General features: G+C 42.9%; 1 protein-coding gene across 1 annotated transcript in view; it reads left to right on the top strand.

Moving 5' to 3' along the window:
- Window positions 1-14,820, top strand: part of RAD54L2 (RAD54 like 2) — a 91,361-nt gene that overhangs the window by 39,283 nt on the left and 37,258 nt on the right. The window lies entirely within an intron of this gene.

Below are 14,820 nucleotides of genomic sequence, written 5' to 3'. Positions count from 1 at the left end.
CCTGGGGTGGGAACAGATTTGTTTGCTTAAGAATCAGGAAGGTAGAGGCCAAGATGGCTGGAGCATAGAGAGCAAAGGGCCGAGTGGTCTGGGATGAGATAGAGGGGCCGAAGCCTGTAGCTCCAGCGGTGGTGGTTTGAGCTATAGCTGGGACCCAAGGTTTATTTGCTTGGGTTCTAACAGATGCTATTTCAGATTTTCACTGTGAGTTCTGGACATACCAGTAATTAGTAGTAGTCTGCAGGAAAGTCATGCTCTCTGGGCAGCTGGAAGTGAAAGAAGCGTAGGGGAGCCTCCAGGGTTTTTTACTAAGATCAGAACCTGTGGGTTTTGTTTCGTAAAGAATTATACCTGGGAGGAGTAGCTTCCGCACTCTAACGGGAATCCTAGCCAATTTGTTTCTCCCTCCTATGGAAGCCCCTAGGGCGCTTCCCGAGACAGCCTAGGTCATGAGGTTGTAGTTTTCATCATTTATTAGGGCCTTTCTGTCACTTTAGACATCCCTATTTTGAGCCTAGATTTCTTCCTCTTCTAAAAATCGTTTTAAATAAATGTTGTGAACCCTGTGATTACCTAATGTCCTAGATCCTTCTTTGGAGAGTGTGTCTGGAGTTTAGATATTTCAAAATCTATAATGCCAAACTGATTATTGACTTTACTATTTAACAATAACTTGCTGGTTATGAGTAACATGGGTTTATTAAATAAATTTTGGAAAACTGCAGAATATTATAAAAAACACAAAATCACCCATAATTCTAGCAGCCAGAGTTAGCAAGAGTGCTGATGTATTGTTATATATTTTTCAATCTTTTTTCTATGTAAATGTATATTTTTACAAAACTGTAATAGTATTGTATATTCCTTTTTCCATGTGCCATTTAGAGTTCTTCAAAATCAGAATTATTTTGTAATTCCATGGCATTTAATTTATTTTTTTACTTCTCTAAAGTTTTTATTTTTAAAAGATAAAAGTAAAAAGATCAGAGGTTGCCAAGGGTTTGGGGCGGGGGGTGAATCGGCAGAGCACAGAGGATTTTTAGGATAGCAGAACTACTTTGTATGACACTATAATGGTGGGTATGTGTCCTTATACATTTGTCTAAACCCATGAAACGTACAACACCTAGATTGAACCCTAATGTAAATTATGAACTTTGAATGATAATGATGTGTCAGTGTAGGTTCATCAGTCTTAACAAATGTACCATCTGGTGGGAATGTTGATAATGGGGGGGGTCTCTACATGTGGGGGGCCAGGGACATATCGGAAATCTCTATGCCTTCCTCTCAACTTTGCTTGAATATAAAACTATGGGACTATCCTGCCTCCAGTCTTTCACCCACTGTTTTCAGCTTCAGTTATGATTCTTGCCGAATCAGTTATTAATATGGTGACTACAAAATGGTGATTTTTCTGATTCTATCTTTCTTCTGCATTTTTTGCATTATTAGTAAAGGTTACCTTTCCCTTCTCACTTTACTTTTTTTTTTTTTTTTGAATATCAGTAGGGTCTCAGATTCTTTTTAAAAAATTAAACGTGATAGAATCCATTCCTGTTGTTCATTTTGATGCTCAAATTGTCCCAGGTTTGGCTAGTGGGAGCCCTTCCCAGCTGACTCCTGTCTTCCTTTGACATGACCCCTACAGTTAGTGAGCACTTCCATTTCTCCCTGGCACAACGGTATGTTCCAGGGTTAGCTTGTGTTTTCTCTGTTGCAACGCAGGAACTGGCCATTTCTCGAAGGAAACCTGGTTTCTTTTATGGGGGATGGTGTTTAGAAACCAAATCTGGGCTGTATGTGTGCTCAGAACTGCTGGGGTATAATTGATTGTAAGCTCTTTTGGTGGGTAGAGCTAGGAGATGCATTTATTTAAAACACCTTCTGTTCATAACAATACTTTAAATTTTAATCCGTCTCCCATTCCATGCCTGTATCTCCTCCCACAGCAAGAACCTGGTTCCCAGCAACATTAATGTATTTACTCATTTGCTTGGTTCTGCAGTACACTCCACAGTTTCAAATAGTTCCACTACAAACAATGAATTAAGCAAAGTTCAAGATTTTTTGCAGTTTTTTTCTTTTAATATATCCCATGGAGGCAGTATAGTCAGAATGCTATACAGTTCAAAAATTACTGGATTTTTTATTTTCATGTTTTTCCAGCATTGCTGAGGTTTAATTATATGCTATGTACAGAGCACTGAAACCATCATAAAAATCAAGAGAATTAACATATTCATCACCCCTGAAAGTTCTCTTCTGCCTCTTTCAGGTTCTTCCCTCCCCTCCCCTCCCTGCCCTATAACCCTGCCCCTAAGGAACGACTGATTTGCTTTTTGTCATTATTGATTAGTTTATATTTTCTAGAATTTTTATATGAATGGAACCACATAGTATATTTGTTCTCTTGTTCTTTCAGAGGGTCTGGCTTCTTTCACTCAGCATAATTATTTCAAGATTCATACATGTGTATATCAATAGACCATTCCTTTTCACTGCTGAGTAACATTCCATTGTGTATGAATAGCTCAATTTGTTTACTTCCTGGGTTTCTTTGGGGAGTAGTTCCTTTTTTTATGTTACAAATAAAGAACAATATGAGGTCTGACAGTTAAGTTCGCGAACTTGCCATCATGCGCTTACATTGGCAGCCCTGTGCAAACAGCTCGGTAAGGTTTTATAACCTTGGTATATCAGTGTCTCACAGCTGTGTTCTTGTTGACGTGTGGCAGTGTCTTGCTGAGTGGCGTTCATTATTGTTGTTGCGTGTTTTTGTGTCTGAGCTTGAATTAGAACCATGAACGAACATTAAATTTCTTGTTATACTTGGCAAGAGTGGAAGTGAAATCAGGGACATGTTAATCCAAGTTTATGGGGATAATGCCATGAAGAAAATGGCAAGGTACAAATGGGTTTTTCTGAGGGGAGAGAACGTGTCACTGAAGAAGAGAGGTCAGGGCGGCCAGTAATGAGCAGAACTGACGAAAACATTGCAAAAATTCATCGAATTGTGCATCAAAATCGTCACTGACTGTGAGAAGCATAACAGACCAAGTAAACCTCGATAGAGAAACAGTCGGGAAAATCTTAACTGAAAATCTTGGCATGAGAAAGAAAGGTATATGCAAAAATGGTCCCGAAGGAGCTCACTGATGAAAAATAGCAAAGGCGAGCTGAAGTTTGCCAAGACCTTTCAGAGAGGCAAGACGATGTTTTGGGCCGGGTTATCACTAGTGATGAAACATGGGTGTACCGATATGACCCTGAAACAAAGCGTCAAAGTACACAATGGAAGTCAGCCAATTCTCCACCACCAAAAAAGTTCCGTCAGTCCAAATCAAGAGTCAAAACGATGTTGCTAACCTTTTTTGATATCAGAGGGATTATTCATTATGAATTTGTACCAAATGGACAAACGGTTCACCAAATTTACTATTTGGAAGTGCTGAAAAGGCTGCGTGAAAAAGTTAGATGAAAACAACCTGAAATTTTCACCAACAATTCATGGCTTTTGCATCACTACAATGCCCACCTCACATGGCACTGTCTGTGAGGGAGTTTTTAGCCAGTAAGCAAATAACTGTATTGGAACACCCTCCCTACTCACCTGATCTGGCCCCCAATGACTTCTTTCTTTACCCAAAGATAAAGGAAATATTGGAAGGAAGACATTTTGATGACATTCAGGACATCGGGGGTAATACGACGACAGCTCTGAAGGCCATTCCAGAAAAAGAGTTCCAAAATGGCTTTGAAGGGTGGACTAGGCTCTGGCATCAGTGCATAGCTTCCCAAGGGGACTACTTCGAAGGTGACCGTAGTGATATTCAGCAGTGAGGTATGGAGCACTTTTTCTAGGATGAGTTCGCGAACTTAATTGTCAGACCGCATATGAACATTCACATACAAGCTTTTGTATGGACATGTGCCTTCTTTTAGCTTTAGTAATGGATTCTGTCATCTCTAATGGCTATCCAAGTCATGGGGGGAAATGGGATTGGATAGAACTGAGAATAGAACCTGGTGACATTTTGCTAGACTTCCCTTTAGATGAACCATTAACATTCAGTGAATAAGGTTATCCCTCTCTCCGTGAATGCAAGTGACTATTTTCTAGCCCACAGACCACTGTCTGTGTATAAGAGTATCAGACTAGACTTTTTGTTAAATACATTAGTTGAAATTGAGTTCTCATTAGAAAGGTACCTAGTAGAGTCTGTTAGGAGTCAGTTGCTTAAGAAGCTGTGTAGCCCAGTTAGTGTCAGTGCCTAAAAGTGGCAGGTCTCAAAGAGAGCGGGGGACATCAGAAGAACAACACAATGTGTGAGCGCAACAGGGCAAGGGGATGCGTTCATTCAATCAGTCAGTATTTATTGAGCACCTTCTTTTTGCTAGGGATTGTTATGGACATTGGGACTATAGCAGGGAATGAAATGTTTCCCATGGGATTTTCATTCTAGCAGATAGAGACAGATGACAAGTAAGTACTGTAAACAGTATGTCAGAAGGTGGTAAGTGCTATGAAGAAGGGGGGACTAGGTGAAGTCTGAGGGTGAGTGATGCCATTTTATGTAAAATGGTTCAGAAAGAGCCCACTTGATTAGGTGACTTTTGAGTTGAGCCATGAAGGAAGTAAGGGGGCTAGCCTGGTGGCTGTCTAGGGAAAGAACATTCTAGGTAGGTAAGATTCTAGTACGAGCAAAGATCCAAAGGCAGGAGCTTTCTTGGTATAGGGAAGGAACAACAAGGAGCCCAGGGTCGCTGAGGCAGGTGTAACAGGATGAGGGAGGTAGAAGAGAAGCCATGGGTTAGACTGTGGGGCCTTCTTCTATGAGGTGAGCGCAATGGGAGGGTTTGAGCAGAGGAGTGACCTGATCTGACTTGGGTTTAAAAGATCACTCTGGCTGCCATGTAAGGAACAGACTATACGGGAGCTAAGGGCAAAAACAGGGAGACCAGTTAGGAGTGTAGGCGGGAGGTAATGGCTTGGTAGAGGTGGTAGAAATAGTTGGATTCTGGATGCGTTTGAAGATAGAGTCAATAGGTTGATGAAATGGATGTAGATTGTGTGAGAGAGAAGATAAGGATGGATTCCAAGGGTTTTGGACTGAGCAACTTGAAGATGCCATTTTCTGGATTTGGGAAGATTCGAGTAGAGATTGGGGGCAGACAGGAATTTCGTTTTGGTGACAAGTTAAGTTAAACATGTCTTATGCCTCTGAGTTGAGAAGGCAGTTAGTATTGACTTGAAAATCATAAGAGAACTCTGTGTTGTAGATTAAAATGTGGGAGTTATCTCTATATAAATGGTACTTAAATCACGGGTCAGGATGAGGTCATCCAAGGAATTAGAAAAGTTAGAAGTGATCTGAGTGACTAAGCACTACCGTGTTTCCCCGAAAATAAGACCTAGCCGGACAATCAGCTCTAATGCGTCTTTTGGAGCAAAAGTTAATATAAGACCCGGCATTATGTTAGATAAGACCCCGTCTTATATTATATTAAAATAAGACCAGGTCTTATATTAATTTTTGCTTCAAAAGACATATTAGAGCTGATTGTCCGGCTAGGTCTTATTTTCGGGGCAACACAGTAGTACTCAGAGATAGAGACGGGATGAGGATAGCTAGGAAAGAAGACAGAAGAAATGGCCACTGAGGTCGTAGGTGACCCAAGAGAAAAGTGCCGTGGAAGCAAATTTAAGAAATCATTTCAAGGAGGGAGCGATCAACTGTGTTAGTTAAAGGCTCCTGATAGCCCTGTTGTATGAAGACTAAGAATTGAGCCCTGGATTTAGCAGTGCAATGGTACCCTTGCTGAGCAGTTTCGGGCCTGTGACAGGGGCTCAAACAAGAACAGGTAACGAGGAATTGGAGATTCCAAGAACAGACAACTCGCATGAGGAGTTTCGCTATATAAGGAAACAGAAGGAAAGTGGCAGTAAGTGAAGGGGCATTTGAGATCAAGGAAAGACTTTTTTAAAAGTTGAGAGGTTTTATCCTTTTAACTTTTTGCCAGTGGGATTGATCAGATAGGATGGGAGAAATTGATGATGCAGGAGAAATTGGGTACAGTCCATACTGGCTCAAGCCAAGCTGCAACTATGGCCTGGGAAAGCCTTTGCTTCAGCGGTTAGTGTGTGATAGAGAGAAACGCCCCTCAGGGCAAGGCCGCCATCTTCACCTCAACTTTTATGATCTTGGGCAAGTCGTTGCTGAGCTTTTAGGTTCTTTTTCACAGAATGAGAAGTCTGTAACCTGTTGTACTCTTGTTTAGGATGAAGACAGGGAAAGATGGGCCTGTTTTTAGGAACCAAAAGGAATCACCAAAGCAGAGAAGAGGGCTGGGCGGGGGGGGGAGGGGGGAGAGGTGGAGTGGGTGCTAAGACAGACAGACAGAGTTAATAGCTCCCTGTTATTACACATTTCAGCGTTTCATTCTCAACTTAGATGGCCAGCAGCATTCCTTACATTACAGATTCAAGTCAGATCTTTTAAGTCTGTATTTGTCCTGTCTTCCTTCTCTCCTTCCCCTGAAAGTTGTATCACCTTCTTCTGACACAATGGGAATATCTGTTGTTGGACTGACTTTTCAGAATAGCCTGTCAGAGTTTAGGGTGACCTCCTTCTTGGAAATGAAGTGGTGCCAATTTTTATACCAGTTTCTGTGCACCGGGCTTAGAGACACAAAGGGGCAGAAAGTTTGGGTGTGCTGGGGGCGGAGATTGTAAACCTGTGTCAGTAAAGTGTGTCATGCGTGGACAGTTATTCAGGGTGACTTTGTAGGCCGTTAGCAGTCCTTCCCAGTTATCCACGGAGCTGGCTTCTGACTGTGGGGTTCATTTGCATTTGCCTAATTACCTAAGGTGTTGAGATCTTTTCCATATACTCTGAGGACCATTTTCACTTTCGTGAAATGCCTGAGCATTTTTTTGACCATTTTTCTTTTCTTCCACCTATTTGTTATTGATCTATAGGAATTCTTTATATTTGGATATGAGCCTTTTGTTAGACACGTATACACGTATGTCTTTCCCTTCTAGATTGCTTGATTTTTCACCTTCTTGGTTTTGGGGTGTTTGGGTTTTCCTTTTTTTTTTTTTGCACAGTCTTGTGCTCTTTTTTTAAAATTGTGTTTTTGATGAGTAAATGTTTTGATTTTAATGAAATCGAGTTTATCATTTTTTCGTCTTTGCGTTTAGTGCTTTTTGTGCCTTGTTTAAGAAATCTTTGTCTCCCCTAAGGTCATGAAGCTATTCTCCTATTATTTTCTAGACGCTTTAATGTTTTAACTTTACTTAGGTCTATGATTCGTCTGGAATTGATTTTTGTGTGGTATGAGGTAGGGGTCAAGTTCCATCCCCCAATATAATTACCTAGTTGACCCAGCGCTCTGCAGTGCGTTGTTGTTGTTCCCTTTGTTGTAAACCGAGGCAGAGTACGTATGTGGCTCTGTCTCTGAACTCTGCTTTTTGCCCACGTGACTTTCTGGGATATGGGAGCAGAGGGGAGACTGTAGTGTGATAGCTAAGAGCACAAACTCTGGAGCCGGGTCAACCACCTGGCTGACAGGGTTCAAATTCTATCTTTACCACTTATAGCTTTGTGAGGCAAGTTTCCTCATCTGTAAAATGGGAATCATTACAGCATCATCTACTTAATAGGGCTGTTTTGAAGACTGAATGAGTTAATATTTGTAACACCAGTAAATCCAGCTGAAGAAGGACAAGCACTGCTGGTGGTCTGGTTCCCGGGGAGCAGAGCTGGTGACCAGAGCAGATGTTGGATGGCCTTGAGTATGACTGGGGATGGGTGGGGTCCATAGCCAGTAGGGCTCACCAGCTATCGACCCGGTGCTAGGCAGGCAGCTGTTCACCAAGTTCTGTGCCTGCCCTGACTTCAGAGTTACCAGCAACCCTCCTGAAGGAAAGGTCTTTAAGTATTTTCTGAATCATCTTCTGAAGTCTTCGGGTGGCCTGTGGTCCGATTTAGGATACAGAAGCAGGATGTGCTAGGTTTGAATGAAGTTCCCCCAAACAACATGCCAGGAGAGATGGCAACAGCTAGTATTAACTTCTCTCCGTAGTTGTATCAACAGGCTCTGAAGCTTAGCAGTGTCGGGCACATGCTGAGATAAGAAGGGGAAAAGCTCAAGGCTTTCCGGAGGCTGACGTCTACGCAGAAACCTGAAAGAAAGTATGAGTTAGAATTAAGTCATTAGAGTCTGTCACACAACTGTTAGACGAAGAGATGGGGAAAGAGGGACATAGTGTCAGTAAAGGCCAGAGACCCCTGAGAGAGCGCTGTGCTTTTGGGGCTGGAGAGCGTGGAGCAGAGGGTGTGTGGGTGGAGGTGGTTGGAGGGAGGTACTTGGGCGGAGAGAACTCGGAGGCTGGCAACCAGAAAAGGCCTGAAGCTTTTTAGATTTTATCCTCAGGGCATAAGGGACAGTTTTAAAGTGTTTTTAAAGATCCTGGGTGGGTGGAGACTGTGACATGATCAGATTCAGAAAGCTCACTCTTTCTGCAGTGTGGATTGGAGGGGGAGACACAAGGAGGCAGGGCGACCATTTGGAGGCTGGCACAGGAATCTGGACCAGGTAATACGAGGGCAGGGAGAGAAGTAGAGGGGACATTGAGGTACCTTCGGTAGCCACAAAATTTGTGATTGAACATGAGGAGAGGAGAGAAGGCAAGGATAAGGTTTCTTCCCTTGATGGTGACCTGGTATGGTAGGGGGTCTATAGAATTGCTACACTGTGGCGTGCAAGGTCCTGGGCGTGCCACCGCCCAGTACTCTGGCAGCTTAGAGACTGTAGCACTGTCAACGGAAGAAATGCCCGAACCTGTAGAAAAGTTGATAGTTTATTAAAGCCACACTGCTGACACGCCAGGAAGCAAGATCTCAAATGCTCCAGAGAGTTACAGTTTTGTAGTTTCTTTTATACATTTGGAATTAAGGAGGGAACTAAGGAAGATTGCATGGAGGTGGGAGAAAACAAGGCGGGGAAATCTCTATGATTGGATTATGACATCATTATGTAGAACACTGGACAGAGCTTGCTTCAGGTGAAGAGAAACCTTTTGTAGGCCTGGGGGCTGACTCCACACCAGGATCGGCTCACTTAGGAATTTATGGGCAGATCACCCTGTGAGGGTACAGATTTATTACAGAGGCTTTTTCATCCACAGGACGTACGTTCTAGCCACTCTCCTTTTGATCACTCCTTTCTTTTCACCTATCAGGAAACAAGGCTTCAGTGTGCTTCCAGATATGTACTTATTTCCTTTGAATTTTCTATGGCCCCAAGGAAAAGGTTTGTTGTTTTACTTTTAATATGGCCAGTTACAAAGGGCTTTACCTGTCTTTCTTTACCCGGAGTTCATGCTCCAGCTTTTTGCATTCAGAGTTAAGGTTTCAACTAATGAGACAAGTCAGAAGGTCAGCGGCGTGCAGTAGCTTATTGTTTTGCCAAGACATGACTTTAAACGAAGCTCTTTTTTAAATATTTATTTTTCAATCGGAGCTGACACATGGAATGATAGTCTCTTTCAGCTGGGGAGTGGGCACTGGTCATTGAGTCCTGCCTTCCACATCTGCTCCGCAGCCTACCCTTTCCTCTGCTTTCAAGGCAGAAATTCTTAACATCTTTCAGAGTCTGAGGGATCATTTGAATGTTTCAGGTACTTCTGAATGCATCCTGGGGAGGAAATTCTGTGCTGCAGGATACTCCCATTTCCCAGCATGATGTCTGCTGCTAAGTCTGAGGTTCGCTTGTGAAGCCCCCGTCTTGGTTCACAGCCCTTTCTCAACTCTGCATCCTTATGGGAATTTTTGTGGCTTTATTTTTTTGTGTTTTGTAGCCTCAGTGCTGCAAGGTGTTCATCAGTAGAATGGAAAAGTAAGCTGAGTTCGGTTGATCTCGCCCCTCCCCCGGGTCACTGGCATGCTTTTGCTTGTCCTTAGGACCAGTTTTACTGCCTCTAGTCTCTTAGGTTCCCAGACACAACAGTTACAAATTGTGGAGGATTATCACCTTAGCGTGTGTCCCCAAACCCCCTCTCTGAGCTGGTAGTGTTCCTGTTTGCCCTCCTGGGCCCGTCTTACTTGTTGTGGACGCTCTTCCAAGGGCCCCTAGTGGAGTTTGCATGCTATGGAAAGCTTTGTGTGTTAGTGTGGGCGTCTGCCCCATTCATAGTGGATTCCAGGAGGGTGTGACTGGAACAGCAGTGTGGGCCTGCACCTGCCTGAGCTCTGGAGGGCGGGGCCACGATCCCCCGAGGCTGTAAACAGCCTCCCTCTCTTCATTCTTTTAAAATCTCCACTTCAGGGACGCAGAGGTCCTGCTTGCCCCTCTAACTAGCGCTCAGCTCCCAGGCTCACTGGAGATGCTCAGAGATTGCTTTCTAGCCTCCTTCAGAGACACTGCCAGCTGGTGTCTCTAAGAAGAGCAGGAAGCCCAGCACGAGTCGTGGCCCTTGATCCAGCTCCAGTGCTGACACCTCTCTGGTTGTGTAACACCGAGCAGCTGCAGCATCCGGGACCACTTCATTCCACTGGCCCTTTAGTGATCCCGAAGTTTCAGGAATAAAGTCTTGAGTCTTTATTTCTGTTTTAATTTCTCCCCATGTTTGGATCACTTGTACTTTGGGAAACAACCAAGAAAACATTCCGTTACCTTTGTTTTCTCATTCAGACCCCTACCCCATTCCTTTTTAAAAATCTGTAGTAGAGAGATGAGAGATCCTTGGAGGTAAAATTGGGAGGGGAGGGAGCTCCTGAGGAAAGAGTGGCCAGCCTATTGTCACTTGAGGCCTTTGGCAGTCTGCAAGGAAGGGCTCCCCCCCCCACCCCACCCCGGAGTAAAAGGTCCCCAGCTGCCAGTCACTAGATGCCTTGGGTTGCACGTGGCTCTTGGATGAGCTGCAGCCAGTTCCAGATAAGACTGGGCTCTCTCTCCACCTCTCTCCCTTTCCCTGGGCAGTGGGGTTTCCCTGCCTTAATGTGTGGTGATGGCTAGGTGTGGGGTTGCTTCTGGAATTTGGAGGCTGGAAGGAATGGGAAATCAAGCTGAGTATGTGAGGCAGCATTCATATTTGGCATAAAGACGGACGAGGAGAAACAAAATTGGTAGATGTTTTCTCATGGCTGACGGAATAATAAAGCTGAGTGATTGGAGAAGTGGGGGAACACTTCAAGAACCAGCTCAAATTTCTGGAGCAGTGAAGTCAGTTTTGGCCATTTGAGGTGACGATGTTTTTTATAAAAACACCTATTATTTTATTATAGTCAATTTAAGCAATCTTTCCCATTGTTGGATAGACATTGATTTCATGAGTGAAAAAATAAGATGACATGGGAGAGGCATATTTTAAAGATCCAAACATGCGTCTCATCAGCGTCTTTGGCTTTAATTTGGATTTTTAAATTTTTGATTTTGTGAAATAATTCTAGATATTACATTGTAAGATTTTAGTAGAGCCAGGCATTTGCCTTACCTTTTCTCTTGACTTTAAATGTTCAGAAATTAAACTAGAATCCTTCACGGTAGCAGCCTCCATCCGTTCCCTTTGTACCTTTCTCTCAGCAGCTCCTGCTTTGCGACTGGTGTGCTGAGAACTCTAATTCTTGCCTGTGGTTGCAGAGATAGCTAAGTCTTCCTCGTGAAGCTGATCAGGGTCAAAATTATATCTGTCTGCAGCACGAGGCTAGAATTTCAGAGGGGTTGAAAAGATGTGTAGTTGTGTTTACAAATGATTGTTTCTTTACTATTTTAGCCTTGGTTGTGCTAAAAGCAGTGGTTCTCGTGGGAATGATTCTGCCCATGAGGGAACATTTGGCCGTGTATGGAGACATTTTTGGTTGTCTGATTATTTAACTGGGAAGATGCTACTAGAATCGAATAGGTAGGCACTGGGGTTGCTGCTAAACATCCTACAAGGCTCAGGACGGCCCCGTCAGGAGTTATTTGGTCCAAAATGTCAGCACTGCTGAGGCTGACAAACACTGTGCCGTCCTGGGATCTTTAAAAAGTGATTTGCAGTTGTTTCCCCCCCCTGTGAGAGCTAAGTGGGAAGGCTGGCCTTTCTCTCCATGTCTTAGGTTGTTTTACGAGTTAGTCCGAATGATACTGGTCTCCTTGTTCTCAGATCTCATTTGTAAAGATGTATTTCATTTAGAATCCACTAATGCCTTTTTCGTATTAATGCTATGAAGATTTATTTCTTCCCAAGGAGCAACTATGATGAGAATTTTTTTTCCCCTCAAACTGGCTTCCATGACTGTTTTGAAGGTGAATCACATTTTGGTTTGCATGAGATTTTAACTTTTATGCCCGTTGGCAAATATATTGGCTTTCCATGACATTTATAGTCAGGGAAAGCTTGGGCCACAGAGAACTTCGATGTGTGCTTGCGGATGAGAAATGAACATATTGAATAAGATCTGATGCATTTCAGTGGAGTTTTTAATTCGTATATATTTTTCTCTAGTGACAAAATTTTTATAAAAACTAGCTCATTAAAAAATCCAGCAGACATTTACTGAGCGTCTGTTGCGTGGCAGTCATTTTTGTCAGGCTTTCGAGATACTGTGGTGACGAAGAATCCCTGCCCTCAAGGAGCTACATTCTAGGAGAGACGGATGGTGAGCTGTTGAAGCAAACTACTAAAATAACTTCAGGTCTTAGTAAGAACGACGCAGACTATAAAGGAAAGGAGTGAGTCCCCGGGGTAGGGAGGAAGGGCCTATTTTAGCCCGAGAGGTGGTGGTAGTGGGCTCTCTGATATCTGTTGTTAGCGATATCAAGCGGTGTGGAAAAGGCTGTGTTTATCCATTGAATTACTTTGGTGCATTTGTAAGGGATTAATTGACCATAAATGTCTAATTCTGGATTCTATTCCGTGAATTGCTATGCCTATCCACATGCAAAAACCATAATTACTGTCGTTTGAATTAGGTAGTACAAAAATTCCAACTTTGTCGGTCTTTTAAAATATTCTTTTGATTATTCTAGGACCTTTGCAGTTTCATAAAAATTTTAAACTTAGCTTGCCAACTTCTATTGCAGTCGGATAGTGGCCACAGCTGAAATAGCAAACAAAGGTGGAAGCTACATTGCCCTTTATGATCTAGCCTTAGAGGTTACACACTGTCATTTCTAGCTTATTCTTTGGGTTGTAAGCAAGTCATAAGCCCACCCAGAGTCAAGAGAGAGAAATTAGAATCTCCTCTCAATGGGAGTATCATAGTCATACCGTAGAAAACCATGTGGGATAGAAGATACTATTGCATTCATCTTCGGAAAAAACAGTCTGCCACATTCCACCATCCGGCCACCGTGATTCACACGCCTCCCACGTGCAAAATACATTGTTCCCTCTCCTGAAGTCCCCCCAAGTCTCATCCCATCGCAGCATCAGCTCAAAGTCCGAGGTCTTGTCGTCTAACTTAGATGCTGTGTGGAGGGGGCTTTCAGGTGTGGTTTCTTGAGGCTACTCCTTAAGGACAGTTTCTCTTATCTGAAGATTTATGAACTAAAGAGACAAGATATCTGTCCCTCCACCAACTTAAGTTGTTGGGATAGGGCTAGTAGGGGTTCTCATTCCAAAGGCGGGGCAGGGGAGGGTAGGTGAGGGAAGGGAATGAGTGGCCGTCATTGATCTGTAGCAATTCTGAAAGCCTTAACTGAGCACAATTCTGCCAGTTCTTTGAGTAGAACTCAGTATTACACACTGGGAGCTCAAGTGTCTCTCTGGTGCTTTTGGCTTTATCCTCTGGGCCCTTAGTTTTGCCCTCTGAGTAATTGTTCCATTCACAAATAGTATCCTGGATTACAGCTGGATCTCAGCCTGCCCACCGCCTCTAGAACTTTGAGGTCCAAACCCCTTTTTTCATTTTGTACTGTCTATCCCTTTCAGTCCACACTCATATAATTCCTTTACAAACTTATGTATTCGTATAAAATCTACTTCATTAGAGAAAAGCTACACCCGCAAAAATCTTTGGCCTTCCTGGGAGGCTGCTATGGAATACGACTCGAAGATTTTCCTAAACTCTGTTTTTCACGGAGAAGATCTGCTAGGCATGCCTTAAAGCTCTTTAGGAGGCCTGTGTGTGTTTGAAAACGTCTGTGAGGCACTACCCTAAATATTTCTGAGAGCATAACAAAGCCTCTTACAGGGCTACCTGGATTTCATCTTTATTTTCCATGTTACTGCAGGTGATGGAGTTGCTAAACTTGCTGACACAGTGTCTGCTTTCCTTTAGCTTCCTGTAACATTTTCCTTTAAACCTTCGTCAGTAATCTCCTGCAGGCCCTTTAGGCTTTTACTGTTTTTACTACCAGTCTCCTGACGGCCCTTCCAACTCCCACTCACCACTTGATCCCAAACACAAAGCCATGGTTTAATTTTTTATTGTGGCAGCCCCTTAGCTACCAAGTTTCTGTTTCAATTACTATTATTGTATCATCAATAAGTCTCCCCAAATTGATTTAAAACAATTACATTTATTATTTCTCATGGTTATTGTGGGTAAGCTATTCAGGAAGACTTGGCTGGCAGTCTAGCAGCTAGGCCATCTAAATTTCTCTTGATTGAATTTTTCTCGATTGTGGATCACATTTTCTTGTTTCTTTGCATATCTGGTGATTTTTTATTAAATAGTTTTTAAAAATCTGTTATCTTCCCCTGAAGAGTGTTTTTTCTAATTTTAGCAGACAGTTCAAGTACTAATTGATCACCTTGAACTTGTAAAGCCTTGATTTTATGCTTTTTTTTAGTGCCAATCTGTGAAAAGCCCAAGAGGTTTCCCA

The sequence above is a fragment of the Rhinolophus sinicus genome, linkage group LG10, assembly GCF_036562045.2.
Source record: "Rhinolophus sinicus isolate RSC01 linkage group LG10, ASM3656204v1, whole genome shotgun sequence".
Taxonomy (NCBI): domain Eukaryota; kingdom Metazoa; phylum Chordata; class Mammalia; order Chiroptera; family Rhinolophidae; genus Rhinolophus; species Rhinolophus sinicus.
This window is presented reverse-complemented; position numbering and strand designations above follow the sequence as displayed.